Source organism: Lathyrus oleraceus, chromosome 6 (assembly GCF_024323335.1).
Source record: "Lathyrus oleraceus cultivar Zhongwan6 chromosome 6, CAAS_Psat_ZW6_1.0, whole genome shotgun sequence".
Lineage (NCBI taxonomy): Eukaryota > Viridiplantae > Streptophyta > Magnoliopsida > Fabales > Fabaceae > Lathyrus > Lathyrus oleraceus.
Genome location: NC_066584.1, coordinates 133198558 through 133215828, shown reverse-complemented (window position 1 = coordinate 133215828; position 17271 = coordinate 133198558).

Below are 17271 nucleotides of genomic sequence, written 5' to 3'. Positions count from 1 at the left end.
ATCTTGGTTGATCGTGAGCAAAGAAGGAAGATGGATCCCAAAAGTGATGAAGGAATATTTTTGGGCTACTCAACAAACAGCAGAGCCTACAGGGTCTTCAATTCCAGAACCAATATGTTGATGGAATCCATTAATGTAGTGGTTGATGATCAACAGATTGATGTCACAGACGATGTCGAGACATCTCTGAATGATTCTCCAGCTGACTCCTCAGACAAGAATAAGGAAGAAGAACCACCTCAAGCTGAACCTGAAGATGACAAAATCAACAAGGGACCCTCTATCAGAATTCAGAAGGATCATCCCAAAGACCTTATCATAGGAGACCCAGATAAAGGAGTCACTACTAGATCAAGAGAAGTAATCTCACATGGCTGCTTTGTGTCAAAGATTGAACCTAGAAATATCAAGGAAGCCTTGACTGATGAGTTCTGGATCAATGCCATGCAAGAAGAATTAGGTCAATTCAAAAGGAATGAAGTATGGGAATTCGTTCCTAGACCTGAAGGAGTAAATGTCATAGGTACAAAGTGGGTATATAAGAATAAATCTGATGAACAAGGGGTTGTTACTAAAAACAAAGCTAGATTGGTAGCTCAAAGATATACTCAAGTTGAAGGAGTTGACTTTGATGAAACTTTTGCTCCTGTAGCTCGCCTTGAGTCCATTAGATTACTGCTTGGAGTGGCATGTATTCTGAAATTCAAACTGTTTCAGATGGATGTAAAAAGTGCCTTTCTAAATGGCTACCTAAATGAAGAAGTATATGTTGAACATCCTAAAGGCTTCACAAATCCAAACCTTCCAAAACATGTGTACAGATTGAAGAAAGCCCTCTATGGGTTAAAACAAGCTCCCAGGGCTTGGTATGAGAGGCTCACAGTGTTCCTCACTGAAAATGGATACAGGAAAGGAGGTATTGACAAAACTCTGTTTGTGAAGAATGAAGGAGGGAAGCTCATTATGGCACAAATATATGTAGATGACATAGTATTTGGTGGAATGTCAGAGCAGATGGTTGAACACTTTGTTAGACAAATGCAATCTGAGTTTGAGATGAGCCTTGTTGGAGAACTGACTTACTTTCTTGGGCTACAAGTCAAACAGATGGAAGACTCTATCTTTTTATCTCAAAGCAAGTATGCCAAGAACATTGTGAAGAAGTTTGGCATGGAGAATGCAAGTCATAAAAGAACTCCTGCTCCTACACATGTAAAAATCTCCAAAGATGAAAATGGTGTCAGTGTAGATCAAAGTCTATACAGAAGCATGATAGGCAGTCTACTATATCTCACAGCAAGCAGACCTGACATTGCATTTGCTGTTGGTGTGTGTGCTAGATATCAAGATGAACCAAAAGTCAGTCACATAAACCAAGTGAAGAGAATACTAAAATATGTCAATGGCACCAGTGACTATGGGATGTTATATACTCATGGATATGGATCTATGTTGACTGGATACTGTGATGCAGACTGGGCTGGAAGTGCTGATGATAGGAAGAGCACATCAGGAGGATGTTTCTTCTTAGGGAACAATCTGATTTCATGGTTCAGCAAGAAACAGAACTGTGTATCTCTATCCACTGCTGAAGCTGAGTACATAGCAGCGGGAAGTAGTTGTTCTCAACTAGTCTGGATGAAACAAATACTGTCTGAATACAATGTCACACAAGAAGTCATGACATTATACTGTGATAACCTGAGTGCTATAAATATTTCCAAGAATCCTATTCAGCACAGCAGGACAAAGCACATTGATATCAGGCATCACTTCATCAGAGAACTTGTGGAAGAAAAGATCATAGCACTGGAGCATGTTCCTACAGAGAGGCAATTAGCTGACATATTCATAAAAGCCTTGGATGCCAATCAATTTGAATGTTTAAGAGGAAAATTGGGGATCTGTGTGTATGAGAATCTATAGCAATCAAAGGAGTCTGGGGATAGTTCTCACAAAAAGAGTATGGAGTTTTGTGAGGTATGGTGTAGCGAAAGATGTGATGGGTGTAAAGATTCTATGAGATTTATTTACCTTTGGTCAATTTTGACTAAAAAGGGGGAGAAGTATGTGGAGCTGGTGGAGTTGGTTGGAGTTGGGTACTGGCTAAGATGTATATGGCTAGTCAGAAGGATAGGCTATTATTGAAAGAGGTGCACAGGTGCTATTGTTGAAGCAGATGCCAGTATGACATTCTGGATGGTACAGGTGCTGGAGTTACAGTAGCTATTATATTTGATGCATGCACAGATTTAGGGGGAGAAGAAGTACCCTGGTGCATTGTGCATTTGTGTGTCTTACTAGTTATATCCATAACTAGTAATTCTGATTGTTGCACAAATTTAGGGGGAGGAGAAGTACCCTTCTGCATGTGTGTATTACTAGTAGCCATAGCTAGTAATTATTTTGCTTCTACTGCTGATTAAACTTCTGTTATGTTGTTTAACTGCTGATAGTTTGCCTTGTGAACAAAAAGGACAAATATATGTTTTAGCCAAAATGTGCCAAAGGGGGAGTTTGTTGATTCTAAGTGAGTGGGTTGATTGCACAAGTATTGGCAATCATTGGTTGATTGAAGATATGGCTAGCTGGCGCATCCAATCAGGGATTTCAACCAGATTTGATTATTTTCCAAGGAGATCTATACAGCTGTTATAAAAAGATTTGATTGGAAAATATATTTAGGGTTTTCAAGATATCCAAGCCCAGCAGATTGCTTCTATAAAAAGGGGCTTAGAAAACCTGTTTGAATACACAACCAAGACTGAGCGAAATTTAGAGAGAGAGCTAGGGTTTGTGTCTGTAGGTCATTCAAGTCATCCATTGATGATTGAATTGGATTGATTTGTCTTCTTGATCAAAGTTGTGAAGCAAGATCAAGAGTGTGTCTTCTTGATTGAAACTGTGAAGTAAAATCAAGAGTTTTGTAATTGAAAAGTATTTTCTTTTCACAAGGATTGTTGTTTAAAATCACGGGTGTGTGATTGTAAGGGAAGTGAGTGGGTTCTCATATCTAAGAGTGCTTAGGTAGAAGTTGCACGGGTAGAGATTAGGTGAGAAAGACTGTAACTTGTTGAAGTGTACGGATAGTCTTTGAACTAATTCTATTATAGTGAATTTCCTTCCTGGCTTGGTAGCCCCCAGACGTAGGTGAGTTGCACCGAACTGGGTTAACAATTGCTTGTGTGATTTGCTTTACAATTCTGTTTATATTTCCATTGTGTATTAACAGATATTAGTGTCGTAACATCATCTTCGACATCTTATATCTGATACCAGAATTTCATAGAGCAATTATCCAGGCAAATAAGGGGATATCAACACCGAATATTGGATGAAGATAACCACCAAGGAGGGGATTACACCTACCGGATACTGGGTAGGAAACCACGGAAAAGTAACCATCATCGATTATGATGAACCAAAGGTTAACTCTGCAAAGAGGAGAAAATAGGGTTTACAACTACCGGTATTAGGGTAGAAAACCACAGACTCTGCCGGGGATAATATGAATGATTACTAATTATCGAGTAATTATTCATTTATACCGCGGGGAAACAAAGGAAACAACTTCGAGGGGCCAATTTAGAATCAAACCAAAAAGGCAAACTAAATCAAGCCTTGTCCTGGTGAGGAAATAACTCAACAAGGGAACCCATCCCAATATATGTGTTGGGAGGAAGCGAAAACAACCGTCGTCCACGAGGATATAACTCAGTGGGGAATGCGGAAGGAAAGATAAACACTTTCTGCTTAATGTGCTGACTCTACGTGGAAAGATCAGACACACGCACCTGCTTGGGGAGATATATACCACCAAATAGCAGGAGACAACAAACAACGATATATGGCAAAAAATGCAGCATGAATAGCTGAATGTTATAATTATGCATGTATATGCGTGATTTATGCATGATGAATGCTTGACAAACAGACATATCTAACACAAACAGGTCCAGGAATCAACCACCCGGTACTACATCTCAAGAGAGAAAGCCAAGATCACCGGAGAGTATCCAATCTGCCGGGGATCAGAGATACCAGGAAACAACAAAATCTCTGCAGGGGATGAATCATCAGTCACAACTGGAGAAAAGAGTTTAATGCACAAATAGAATTTGCCACAACAGCAACTCTACTGGGGAATCTATCTGAGGGATAAAGGGATTCTGGGAACCAACTACCAAGTGAATCTTCCAGAGAGGACACATCTGCTGAGGAGGAAAGATCATTGCTCTGCTGAAGGGAAGAGAGGTGAATAACAAGCAACTCCACTTGGTGGGATAAACCACAACAAGGGGCTCCGGAGGAAGAAGATACAGTCACGCCAGGAATATGAACAAATGTCTTACCCTATTGGGGATCATACCATCCTTGGGAGAGCACTGAGGATCTCCTAAGTATCCTTTTCATCATTGTGGATGTTCACCTTGTTTAAAAACAAGTTATGAAAATTCATTTTTTCAAAATAATGATATTTTCTCAATTAAAAGCATGCAAAACATTTGTTGAAATAGAAACAAATAAGAGTGCAAATAATTGGATAAAGGCTCGAATTTATTTGATGGAATGGTAGCCTACAAATGGCAAGACTCCATAGATCTTTACAAATTTGAAATTGGTCATATATATTGGAAAAGGGCTTCATTGAACATAATGACCATTTCTCCACCAATTCTGAATTCGATGTATTCGAAGCTTCGGTTGATGACGAATGAACAAGAATCCCTGACGGATGACAGTTGTAGAACAAAGTCTTGTCAGGATGCAGTTACTTGCCAAATCCCTAATTTTTGCCTAGATTGCCCCAGGATAAGGTACTTAATCTAGCGGGATGTATTTTTTCATGTCTCTATCTTTTGCCTGGATCGCCTTTTCGGGTTTTCAATCCATCGAGATGCTCATTTTTGCCTAAGCCGCCCTTTCGGGTTTTCAACTTAGCGAGCTATTCTGTTTTTTTTTTAGGCAAAGTATTTCTTGACTGCATCTGAATTCACAGGACGAGTGAAATCCTCCCCATCCATAGTTATAAGTATCAAAGCGCCGCCTGAAAAGGCTCTCTGAACAATATATGGAACTTCATAGTTTGGGGTCCACTTGCCCCTGGAATCGGGCGCGAAAGACAAGACTTTCTTGAGCACAAGGTCACCTTCTCGGAACACACGAGGCTTGACCTTCTTATCAAAAGCTTTCTTCATTCTTTGCTGATACAATTGACCATGGTACATGGTGTCGCATTACGCGAAAAAACCGGCGGGAAAACGAAACAACAGAGCCGCCACCGTGCGTTATTTATCCCAAAAGAGGGAAAGGAAACGCTCGAAGTAAACCTGGAAAAGACATGGTCTCGCGACCAGAGAGAGATGGGATCGGGAGTCGATTATGCGAAGGGAAGGTATTAGCACCCCTACGCATCCGTCGTACTCGACGGGATCCACGCTCAAAAGAAAGGATAAGGTTGCTAGAAACTGATCACAAACTGCACACACAAGGCTGGAAAGAGACATAGGAAAGACAAAAGAAACTAACTCGGCAGGATATCGCATCCTGGGCCTACGTAGTCTGTAAGGCACAGACATCAGAGTCGACGTAGTTCGGAACAAGGGGAAACGTGCTCACTAGGATGTCACATCCTATGCATACGTATCTTCTCCGACCAGAGAAGAATCAGAGCACTCGTAGCTCGGCTAACGCACGCCAAACAAAACCCACACAGGAAACCGACTACCAATCGCTGGACTTACGTCAAACTCCACACAAACCGGCAAACATGGAAACTGAACGCCAATCGCTGGACTTACATCAGACTCCGAACCAACAAACACACACACAGGAAACCAACTGCCAATCGCTGGACTTACGTCAGACTCCAAACAAAGAAACAAACACAGGAAACCAACTGCCAATCACTTGGCCAAATCACTTCAAAATGATCCTTGGGTCATATGAACTCATTGGAATCACCCTAGGGCTTTGATCTCATGGAGAATACCCTTGTTGACTTGCACAGTTGAATCTCCTGACCAGTCTTGCCTGATGACTTGATGGACTATGCAATGAACAATGCAATGTTAATGACCTAAAATTAAAATGTATATACAAAATGGGAGGTGCAAATTTGAGGTTCTACAGCTGCCCCTATTCAATCAACTGGGAACCTGAACGGATGAGAGCAACGGCTGTCAGACCTTCAAGGTAAACAGGGATTGAATACCGAAGAACCGTAGAAATTTTCACTCCGCGGGATATGATACAAGATATTTGCAACAGCAACCAGACAAGACGTTTACCGACGACTCCTGGGGATTTTGATTTTTATCAAAGGAAAAGTACAACCAAACTTCAACGGACGAATGGGAAAAACTCAACGTTTATCGACACCAACAGAGAGGTGACCAGACATTAACGAATGGCTGGGAAGACTCGACCAGATGTCAACGGACGAACGGGAGAAGCTCGACGTTTATCGACACCAACGGAGAGGTGAACACTTCACTGGGGAAGGAAAACAAAATATTTGCAACTGGAAACCAGATAGGACGTTTACCGACGACTCTACTGGGTATTTCTAGCTGGGGAGCAACCAGACATTTACCGATGACTGGGATAAGACTCGACGTTTACCGACATCGAAAGATGATGTTTACCGACATCAAAACAAAGACGACAAGACATTTACCGATGACTGGGATGAGACTTGATGTTTACTGACATCGAAAGATGATGTTTACCGACATCAAACAAAGACGACCAGACATTTACCGATGACTGGGATGAGACTTGATGTTTACCGACATCAAAACAAAGACGACCAGACATTTACCGATGACTGGGAAGAGACTTGATGTTTACCGACATCGAAAGATGATGTTTACCGACATCAAAACAAAGACGACCAGACATTTACCGATGACTGGGATGAGACTTGATGTTTACTTACATCGAAAGATGATGTTTACCGACATCAAAACAAAGACGACCAGACATTTACCGATGACTGGGATGAGATTTGATGTTTACCGACATTGAAAGATGATATTTACCGACATCAAAACAAAGATGACCAGACATTTACCGATGGCTGGGGAATAGGATGTGCAACCAGACGTCAACGGACGACCAGGAAAAAACTCAACGTTTATCGACACCAACGGAGAGGTGAACAGACATTAACAGATGACCTGTGGGGAAAAATACAACTATACGTCCATAGACGAATAGGAAAAACTCAACGTTTATCGACACCAACGGAGAGGTGACCAGACATCAACGGATGACCCGGGGAAAGAATAGATGTTACGCACATCGAAAGATGATGTTTACCAACATGAATAAAGGGACGACCAGACATTTACCGATGACTGGAATGAGACTCGATGTTTACCGACACCGAAACAATGGTGTTTACCGACACCAAAAAGGACACACACGGGTGCAAACATGACACCTACCGGTATCACAGGAATGACATTTTTCAATATGTCAAGGCAAGGTTAAACACTTGCTGGGGACCTCACTGGGGAGAATCAAGCTTTCCTTCCACGGACGGGTGAGTAAATAAACCTCTCTGGGGAGTTATCAACTCCGAATGCTGTCAGGAGCAACTGTAGCAAATGTGTCGTACAGGTGTTGAACAACGATTCGCCTCTGCCAGGGATATGGTCGGATTAGGTTTAACACATGAATGCATATATTTGAATTTTTCTATGGCGTAATGCTCCATATCGAATGGAAATGCTACACGATTTGAGGATGCAATGATCCCTACATGCAAAATGCAAAATGACGAACTCCTGCTGGGGAGCAAAAAAAATCTCCAACTCTGTGGGGATACTCTGTCCGAGGAATACTCTGCGGGGAGTAGCACCAACTTCTCACTCATGCTGGAGAATAGCACTGCTGCTGGGGAAATAATAGATCAGACCATGTTGGGGGGATAGACATCCACAACCCTGCCAGGGAAAAGCATTCACGACCACGCTGGGGATAGCAGTACTTCAAGCCAGACTGCTGGGGAATAAGACTACTCACTGACTCCGCTGGGGATACAGCAACCTTCCGACTCAGTGGGGATTAACAATCCTCAAGCTCAGTGGAGAACTGCCAACTTTCAGACTAGCTGGGGACAAACCAATTCCAGGCCTGCTGGGGAATAAAACTCCACAGACGTCTCTGCAGGGGAAAACATATTTCTGATAGCCTTCAGACTTGCTTGGGGGATCATCCCCAATCTGCTGAGGAATTCCCGATCTTGAGTATGATGGGGAAGACACGTCTCGAACTTGCTTCACTGCTGGGGAACATCCCCACCCTCTCACACTACTGAGGAACCAACCGTGGCTTGTCTGCTTCAGCCAAGAATCAAAAGGTAACAACCTGCAAAACAACCTGACAAACATGCCCCAGGGGATAGCATGGACAAGATACACTCAAGTGTACTCAACATTCAAAATGATTTTCAAATGTTTTATCTTTCTGCACGTTATTGTCTAGCCTTCATGTTTTTATATGCAATGTTTATCAAAAATTCGGACGTTTTTGCAAACAAAATAGTAAAAATAAAAACAAGAGAGCAATTTATATGAATAACGACTTTTTATTGATTGAAAATGGGCCTGAAAAGGCGAATACATCGGGAAGCAATTCCTAGAAAGAGGTAATTGCACGCAAAAGGAAAAATCTATCCTAATGGCAATGTGAATACGGCATCCACTATTTCCCAATTCTGTTATGACTCACAGATCATCAAATTCTCCCCAAATTCCTTGCCTTCAGAGAAGAATGACGGGACCGATCATATCCTTCGAGATGGCAGACGACGAAGCGCGATGAAGTACAGATGACTCAGACTGTAGTCTTCACTTTAATCCCTCTTTTAACTGGATCGCCCTTTCGGGTTTTCAATCCACCGGGATACCCATTTTTGCCTAAGCCGCCCTTGCGGGTTTTCAACTTACCGGGTGTACAAATTCTTTTCATTTTTATCCCTAACTTTTGCCCGAACCTTTTCCTCTTTTTTTTTTTGTTCGCCGGGATGCCCTTTTTTGCCTGGACTCTTTTGTTCTTTTTTGCCCAGCGGGTCAATTTACGCGAAGTATTTTTTGACTACATCTGAGTTAACAGGGGATGGAAAATCTTCACCATCCATAGTTGTAAGCATCAAGGCTCCACCGGAGAAAACCTTCTTCACAACATATGGACCTTCATAATTAGGAGTCCACTTGCCCCTGTTATCCGTACCGGAAAGAAGGATCCTCTTCAAAACTAAATCACCTGGCTGATAGCTTCGAGGATGCACTTTCTGATCAAAGGCTCTCTTCATCCTTCTCTGATACAACTGCCCATGGCAAACAGCTGCTAACCGTCTTTCTTCGATAAGGCTCAACTCATTAAACCTTGTTCGAATCCATTCAGCTTCGTCAAGCTTGACATCCAACAAAACTCTCAGAGAAGGAATCTCCACTTCAACAGGTAGGACAGCTTCCATACCATACACACGGGAGTACGGGGTTACCCCGGTCGACGTACGTACTGAAGTACGGTACCCATGCAAAGCGAAAGGCAGCATCTCATGCCAATCCTTGTACGTTACGACCATTTTCTGCACAATCTTCTTAATATTCTTGTTTGCCGCCTCTACAGCACCATTCATCTTCGGTCTGTAAGGAGAAGAATTGTGATGTTCAATCTTGAAATCTCTGCAAATCTCTTTCATCATCTTGTTATTGAGATTTGAACCATTGTTAGTAATGATTCTCTCAGGGACCCCATAACGACAGATGATTTCCTTCTTAATGAATCGGGCAACCACTTGTTTGGTAACATTAGCGTAGGAAGCTGCTTCCACCCACTTGGTGAAGTAATCAATCGCAACCAGGATGAAGCGATGTCCATTAGAAGCAGTAGGCTCAATCTTCCCAATCATATCGATGCCCCACATCGCAAACGGCCAAGGCGAATTCATGACATTCAGAGGGCTTGGTGGTACATGCACCTTATCAGCATAGATTTGACACTTATGGCACTTCCGAGCATACTTGAAACAATCGGACTCCATATTCATCCAGTAATAACCGGCTCTCAACAGTTTCTTAGACATTGCATGACCACCAGCATGGGTACCAAAAGATCCTTCATGCACTTCTTGCATCAACAGGTCTGCTTCGTGTCTATCCACGCATCTGAGCAGAACCATGTCAAAGTTCCTCTTGTACAACACATCATCCTGATTCAAATAAAAGCTTCCAGCTAGCCTTCTCAGGGTTTTCTTGTCACTCTTTGATGCACCTTCAGGATACTCCTGACTCTTGAGAAAGTTCTTGATATCATAGTACCACGGCTTCTCATCAACAACAGACTCGGCTGCAAACACATACGCAGGCCTCTCGAGTCGATTCACCGCAATATGTGGCACATGATTCCACCAATGAAACTTTGATCATAGAAGACAAAGTAGCCAAGGCATCAGCCATCTGATTTTCATCCCGGGGGACATGATACAACTTCACCTTCTTGAAGAACGTCAGTATTCTTCTGGTGTAATCTCTGTACGGAATCAAATGCGGCTGATTGGTATTCCAATCTCCATTGACTTGATTGATCACTAGAGCGGAATCCCCATAAATGTCAAGTGTTTTGATCCTTAAATCAATGGCTTCTTCTATCCCCATGATACAAGCCTCATACTCAGCCTCGTTGTTGGTGACATCAAAAGTCAATCTGGCAGAAAAAGGTATATGAGCACCTTTAGGGTTGATAAGCACTGCCCCAACACCGTTGTCATTCACATTCACTGCCCCATCAAACATCAATGTCCACTTGTCATCAGGATCCGGTCCTTCCTCGACAAGAGGCTCTTCAGAATCTTTCATCTTCAGATACATGATGTCTTCATCAAGGAATTCAAACATCATTGGCTGATAATCATCAATCGGTTTCTCGGCGAGGTAGTCTAACAGAATACTACCTTTGATGGCCTTCTGCGACGTGTACTGGATATCATTATCTGTTAAGATCATCTGCCAACGAGCAACACGTCCAGTGAGAGCCGGCTTCTCAAAGATGTATTTCACTGGATCCATCTTAGAAATCAAAAAAGTGGTATGGTTCAACATATACTGCCTCAGTCGGCGAGCAGCCCAGGCCAAAGCATAGCAAGTTTTCTCAAGCTGTGAATATTTGATTTCACAGTCGGTAAACTTTTTGCTAAGGTAGTATATGGCATGCTCTTTTCGACCAGACTCGTCATGCTGTCCCAATACACACCCCATCGAATTCTCAGTCACTGACAGGTACATTATCAGAGGTCTCCCAGGAACTGGAGGAATAAGGATTGGAGGTTTCTGTAAATATTCTTTTATCTTGTCAAAAGCTTTCTGACAGTCATCATTCCACCTGATTGCTTGATTCTTCCTTAGCAATTTGAATATCGGTTCACACGTGGCAGTTAGGTGAGATACAAACCGTGCAATGTAGTTCAATCTCCCTAAAAACCCACAAACCTGCTTTTCAATTTTCGGTTCAGGCATTTCTCGAATAGCTTTGACTTTTGCTGGATCAACCTCAATCCCTTTCTCACTGACAATGAAACCCAACAGCTTCCCGGATCTTACACCAAACGTACACTTGTTCGGATTCAGCCTCAGTTTGAATTTTCTCAGTCTATCAAAAAACTTCTGCAAATTTACCAGGTGCTCCTCTTCTGTCTGCGACTTCGCAATCATATCATCCACGTACACTTCAATCTCTTTGTGCATCATGTCATGAAAGAGAGTCGTCATAGCCCTCTGATAGGTAGCACCGGCATTCTTCAGCCCAAATGGCATCACCTTATAGCAGAACGTGCCTCACGGCGTAATGAATGTCGTCTTTTCCATGTCCTCTGGCGCCATCTTAATCTGATTATAACCAAAAAAACCATCCATGAAAGAGAAAACCGAGGATTGAGCCGTATTATCAACCAATACATCAATGTGAGGTAATGGGAAATCATCTTTCGGACTCGCTCTATTCAGATCTCGGTAATCGACACACATTCTGACTTTGCCGTCCTTCTTCGGCACGGGAACGATATTGGCCACCCACGGGGGATAAGTAGTCACTGACAGAAAACCCGCGTCCAACTGTTTCTGAACTTCTTCCTTGATCTTGACAGCCATATCAGGACTAGTTCTGCGAAGCTTCTGCTTGACTGAAGGACAATCTTCCCTGAGAGGTAGTCTATGCACCACAATATCAGTATCCAACCCAGGCATATCTTGATACGACCAGGCGAATATCTCCACATATTCTCTCAGCATCTCAATCAACCTTCTCTTGACATCTTCTTTCAAAGCAGCCCCGATCTTAATATCTTTTCTGGCGTCCTCAGTACCAAGATTAACAATCTCCAACTCCTCCCGATGAAGTTGGATGACCCTTTCCTCTTGCTTCAACAATCTGACCAATTCTTTAGGGAGTTCACAGTCTTCCTCACTCTCCTCTTCAGCTTGGTAGATGGGATTATTGAAATCATACTGAGCCATAACAGAACTGTTCATAGTGGGATCCGTAAGATCGATTCTGCATGTTTAATGCTTTGTTTTAGAAAAAGAGTTCAAGAAAGTCACAAAACAAAAACATTGCCATTTTTATTTTTTTTGAAAAATGAAAACAAAAATAGAAAGACAAGGATCACAAAATTGTTTGCAAAACGTCCTTTATTAATGATATCATTGAAAAACATGATGAGGCCCTACAATGAACCACTACGCCTTGGGCAGAACGTAGGGTTTTGTGCAAAATGAAAAACAAAAGAAAATTACTCTGTTTGAAGAGTAACTTGGACCACATCTTCTGCCGTCCAATTGTTGATCGATTCCCCTGGTGCACACGGGCGAACCCAGTTGTCTAGATCACAATCACTGTCACCGTCTTCACTACTGGCTGCAAAGACATCACCGTGATTCATCAGCCCAGCGCTGGTAAAGGTACTCGGCCCTGTCTGTACACCCTACTCCGCCTGCAGAAGTTGATAGCCAATACCGAACTTATCTTCTTTGACAGGCAAATCCACCATTTTGCCCCAGCCTTCTGAATTACCCGAGCTGACAACCTCCATAGCCTGCTTATACGATGCAATTGAGGCACTTGGCTTCTTCTGCTCAGCAAAAGCCACCCTCTCAAGAGCAACAGTCTCGAATGCCTGGCATAGAGTTTCATGGATCTCGCCATCCACCTCTACATACTTGAAAGAGGATATGTGACTCACCAGAATATCTTCTTCACCGCACACGGTCACAATCTGACCGTTCCAGACATATTTCAGCTTTTGGTGGAGAGTTGACGAAACTGCCCCAGCTGCGTGAATCCAAGGACGCCCCAACAAACAACTATATGCTAGCTGGATGTCCATCACATAGAAGACAATACTGAACACCTCAGGGCCAATCTTCACTGGCAATGTGACTTCACCAAAAACAGACCGTTTGGATCCATCAAAAGCACGAACAATCAGATCGCTCGGAGTGAGGATAACCCCTTCCACATCAATCTTACCCAGAATCTTCTTAGGAAGCACATTCAAAGACGAACCAGTGTCTACCAACACATGAGACAGCACTGCGCCTTTTCACTCCATAGTGATATGCAGGGCCTTGTTATGGTTACGTCCTTCAGGCGTCAGATCTAAATCTGTGAACCCCAAACCATGCCTGGTACTCACGTTGGCAATCACACCCTCCAACTGGTTGACGGAGATCTCCTGAGGCACGTAAGCCAGATTCAGCATCTTCAACAAGGCATTACGGTGTGCCTCAGAGCACAAAAGCAATGAGAGGATAGAAATCTTGGACGGAGTCTGATTCAACTGATCTACAATCTTGTAGTCACTCTTCTTTATAATCCTCATAAACTCCTCCACGTCTTTCTCAAACGAGCCCTCAGGCGCCTCCTTCTGAGCGGGTTCTTCATCAACCACGGCCTGTTTACCTTTAGCCTTGGCGAGAGCCTCAGCATTGTTATCCCTCAACGGTTGTGGTGCAAACAGACGACCACTTCTGGTGAAACCTCCAAGTCCTCCAACATTGTCCACAACTGGACCAATAACCACAAGAGTTTTACTAGGCAAACTAATAGTCACAGGAGCTTGGTTCACTGGCCCGACCCGACTTTCAGCCCTTCGGTTACTGCGATAAGCGTTGTCATACTTCCAAGGCACAACCCTACTATTTTCAACAGCCCTTCTGCCCGAAGCAACGATAGTAGTTGGAGTACTGACAGTCACAGGAGCAGAAATGGTAACAGGAATACCATTAGTTGTAGGCGCACTAACAGTCCTCTGGCCACGTCCCTCGGACGGTTTGAAGTAAATGGTGACGGTTGACACCACCTCACGATCTCTAGCAGCCCGAGCAAACTGTAAACAACCCTCATCAATCAAATTCTGGATACCCGCCCTCAACTGCATACACCCATTCTCTGATTCAGCACAATCTAAGTAGTCTTCATTACAGCCCGGGGATACCCCTCCATTCAACAAACGATCCTTCACAACCAGCAATGAAGTCTGAATCTCATCAACACTGACCACCAAGTCTTCAGCTTCACCGTCTTCCAAATTGTTCACTCTATGTGCACCATGCTGAGGCCTAGGGTTGTTCACAACATTCGGCACAGGAGCAAAATTGATAGTTTTGGCGTCAATTAAGTCCTGGACCTTATGATGAAAAGCCCGACAGTTCTCAATGTGGTGTCCTGGAGCACCAGAATGGAAATCACAACGCACGTTGGCATCATACCCAGGTGGTATTTTTATCAACGGAGCCATGGTACGCAACTCTACGAACCCCAATCTGAGCAACTCAGGTAGCAACTCAGCATATGTCATTGGCAACGGGTCAAAACGTCGATCAGGCATCCTCTGTCTAGGCTGATACGGACGTTGCTGTTGTTGTTGTTGTGGCGGTGGTTGTTGAACTCTTTGTTGCTGCTGTTGACGAGGTTGAGGTGCCGGAATAGTTACAGCAGCAACCTGGCGATATTGATTTCTGTTCACATTCCTCCTACCGTGTTGCACAGCATTGGTTTCACCCTCTCTCTTGCGAGGTGCCCCGACAAATGGTTTCTTCGAAGATGAGGAACCAGCATCCTGAATCTTCCCAGCTTTAATCAAACTCTTTGTCCTTTCCCCACAGATCACCACGTCTGAAAAACTACTGAATGGGCAGCTTCCCATCCGGTCCATGAACACGCCTTGTAATGTACTGATGAACATATCAGTCAGTTCCCTCTCCAGCATAGGGGGTTGTACTCTTGCAGCCAGTTCACGCCACATCTGGGCGTACTCCTTGAAGCTTTCTCCGGATTTTTGACAAAGACTCTGCAACTGAGTCCGGCTCGGCGCCATGTCCATATTATGTTTATATTGCCTCAGTAAGGCCTCACCCAGATCTCTCCAATTTCGGATAGAATCTCTCTTCAATTCCATGTACCAATCCAAGGAAGCTCCAGATAAGCTATCCTGGAAGAAATACATCCACATTTTCTCATCATCGGTGTAAGCACAGATCTTCCTGTAGTACGCCTGCACATGGGTGTGAGGACAAGAAGTACCGTTGTATTTATCAAATGAGGGCGCTTTGAACTTGTAAGGGATTCTCAACCCTTCCACCAGACCTAGGTTTGTTACATCTGAAGGTGAGAAAAACAAGAAAGGGGGGGTTTGAATTGTTTGGAAAATAAGCGCTTTTCAAAATAAAGACCACACGAGGAATTTATACTGGTTCGCTTATAACACAAAGCTACTCCAGTTCACCCGGCCAAGGTGATTTCGCCTTCAACAAGGACTTAATCCACTAATCTTGAAAGATTGTTTACAACCAACGTCTAAGAGAAGGATCTCTTAGTCCTCTCAAGTATACAGACTGCCAGAGTCACTTGAGGAATTAAAGCAATAGATAGAAGACAATGTAATCTAGAGTGCTTCTTAAGATAAGCAAATATTACAATAGTAAGAACACAAGTGTTTCACTTTCTAAGCAAAAAGCTTTGTGAAATATTGAGAGAGAGAGAGAGAGAGAGAGAGAGAATGTTTCAGTGTATGCTTGCGCACCTCTCAATGTTGATTGCTGTCCTTTATATAGGAGTGAAAGGACCGTTGAAATTGATGGCAGATAATTTGTCTTGAATAGGAATTAATGCCATAACTTCTGTTGTTTCTTGCCAAAACAACTTTGTCTCCCTGAATAACTTCTTTCCAAATATAGTTCCTTTCCATTTAAATTTGAAGTTAACGTTACTCATTCTGTATTAGGAAATTCATTATCAAGGTCTACGTGACTCTGGGAATCTTGGAATCTTCCTGTGTTGATTCGGAGCTTCTGATGAAGTCTTCAGATGACGCTGAGAGCTTCTGGAATGATATACCGTTGTTCAGAGTCAAAACTTCTAGAGTGCACTTCTTCTTCAGATGCTTCTGATGTTCTGCTGTTTTGCTTCTGATATGATTCTGTATCTGATGACGTCATTAGATTTCTTCCTTCTTTCCTTAGAACCCTGCACACTTAGAAACTTTTCGTTAGGGTGCCATTTTTGGTTTCATCCTTTGTTATCATCAAAATCATGGAATCTGTTGTAGAACAATTTTTGTTCTTACAATCTCCCCCTTTTTGATGATGACAAAACAAACTTAAATAGCAGATGAAACATAACAAATATCAGATCAGATGCTCCCCCTGAGATGAGCTAGGGAGTTCAGAAGTTCTTACCAGAGCTTCCAAGCAATGAAGTTTCTTGATACCTTCTGCAATTTCTTAAGTCTAGTGTTAGATGAATTTATTTTTAAGAAATAGTATGTTGCAGAGTGCTTAGGGTATTAGGCAATATATTTCATCAGAGCTATATTCGATTTCTCCCCCTTTTTGTCAGAATCAAAAAGACATGAACAAAAAAAATCAAAAAGATATTATATTAATAGAGCAACAGAGACAACGGCAAGAAAACAAATAAGCAAACATCAGAACAAGGAAAAACAAAGCAACAAACAAAGAGAATCCTAAGTGCCTAAGGGTTGGGAGGCGGAGGCATTCTCTGAAGCAGTTGAGCCAGCATGTTCTGAATATTGTCGTTGACGGTATCCTGTTTATCCATTCTGGCACGGAGTTCCTTCTGGTCTTTCTTAAGTTCTTCAAGTGTCTGGAGAACCATAGGGACAATAGAGGAGGACTCCCCCTGAGTTAGAGCACTCTGTGCTTCAGCAGCGGCCTTCGCTTCAGCTTCCACAGCAGCTTGTGC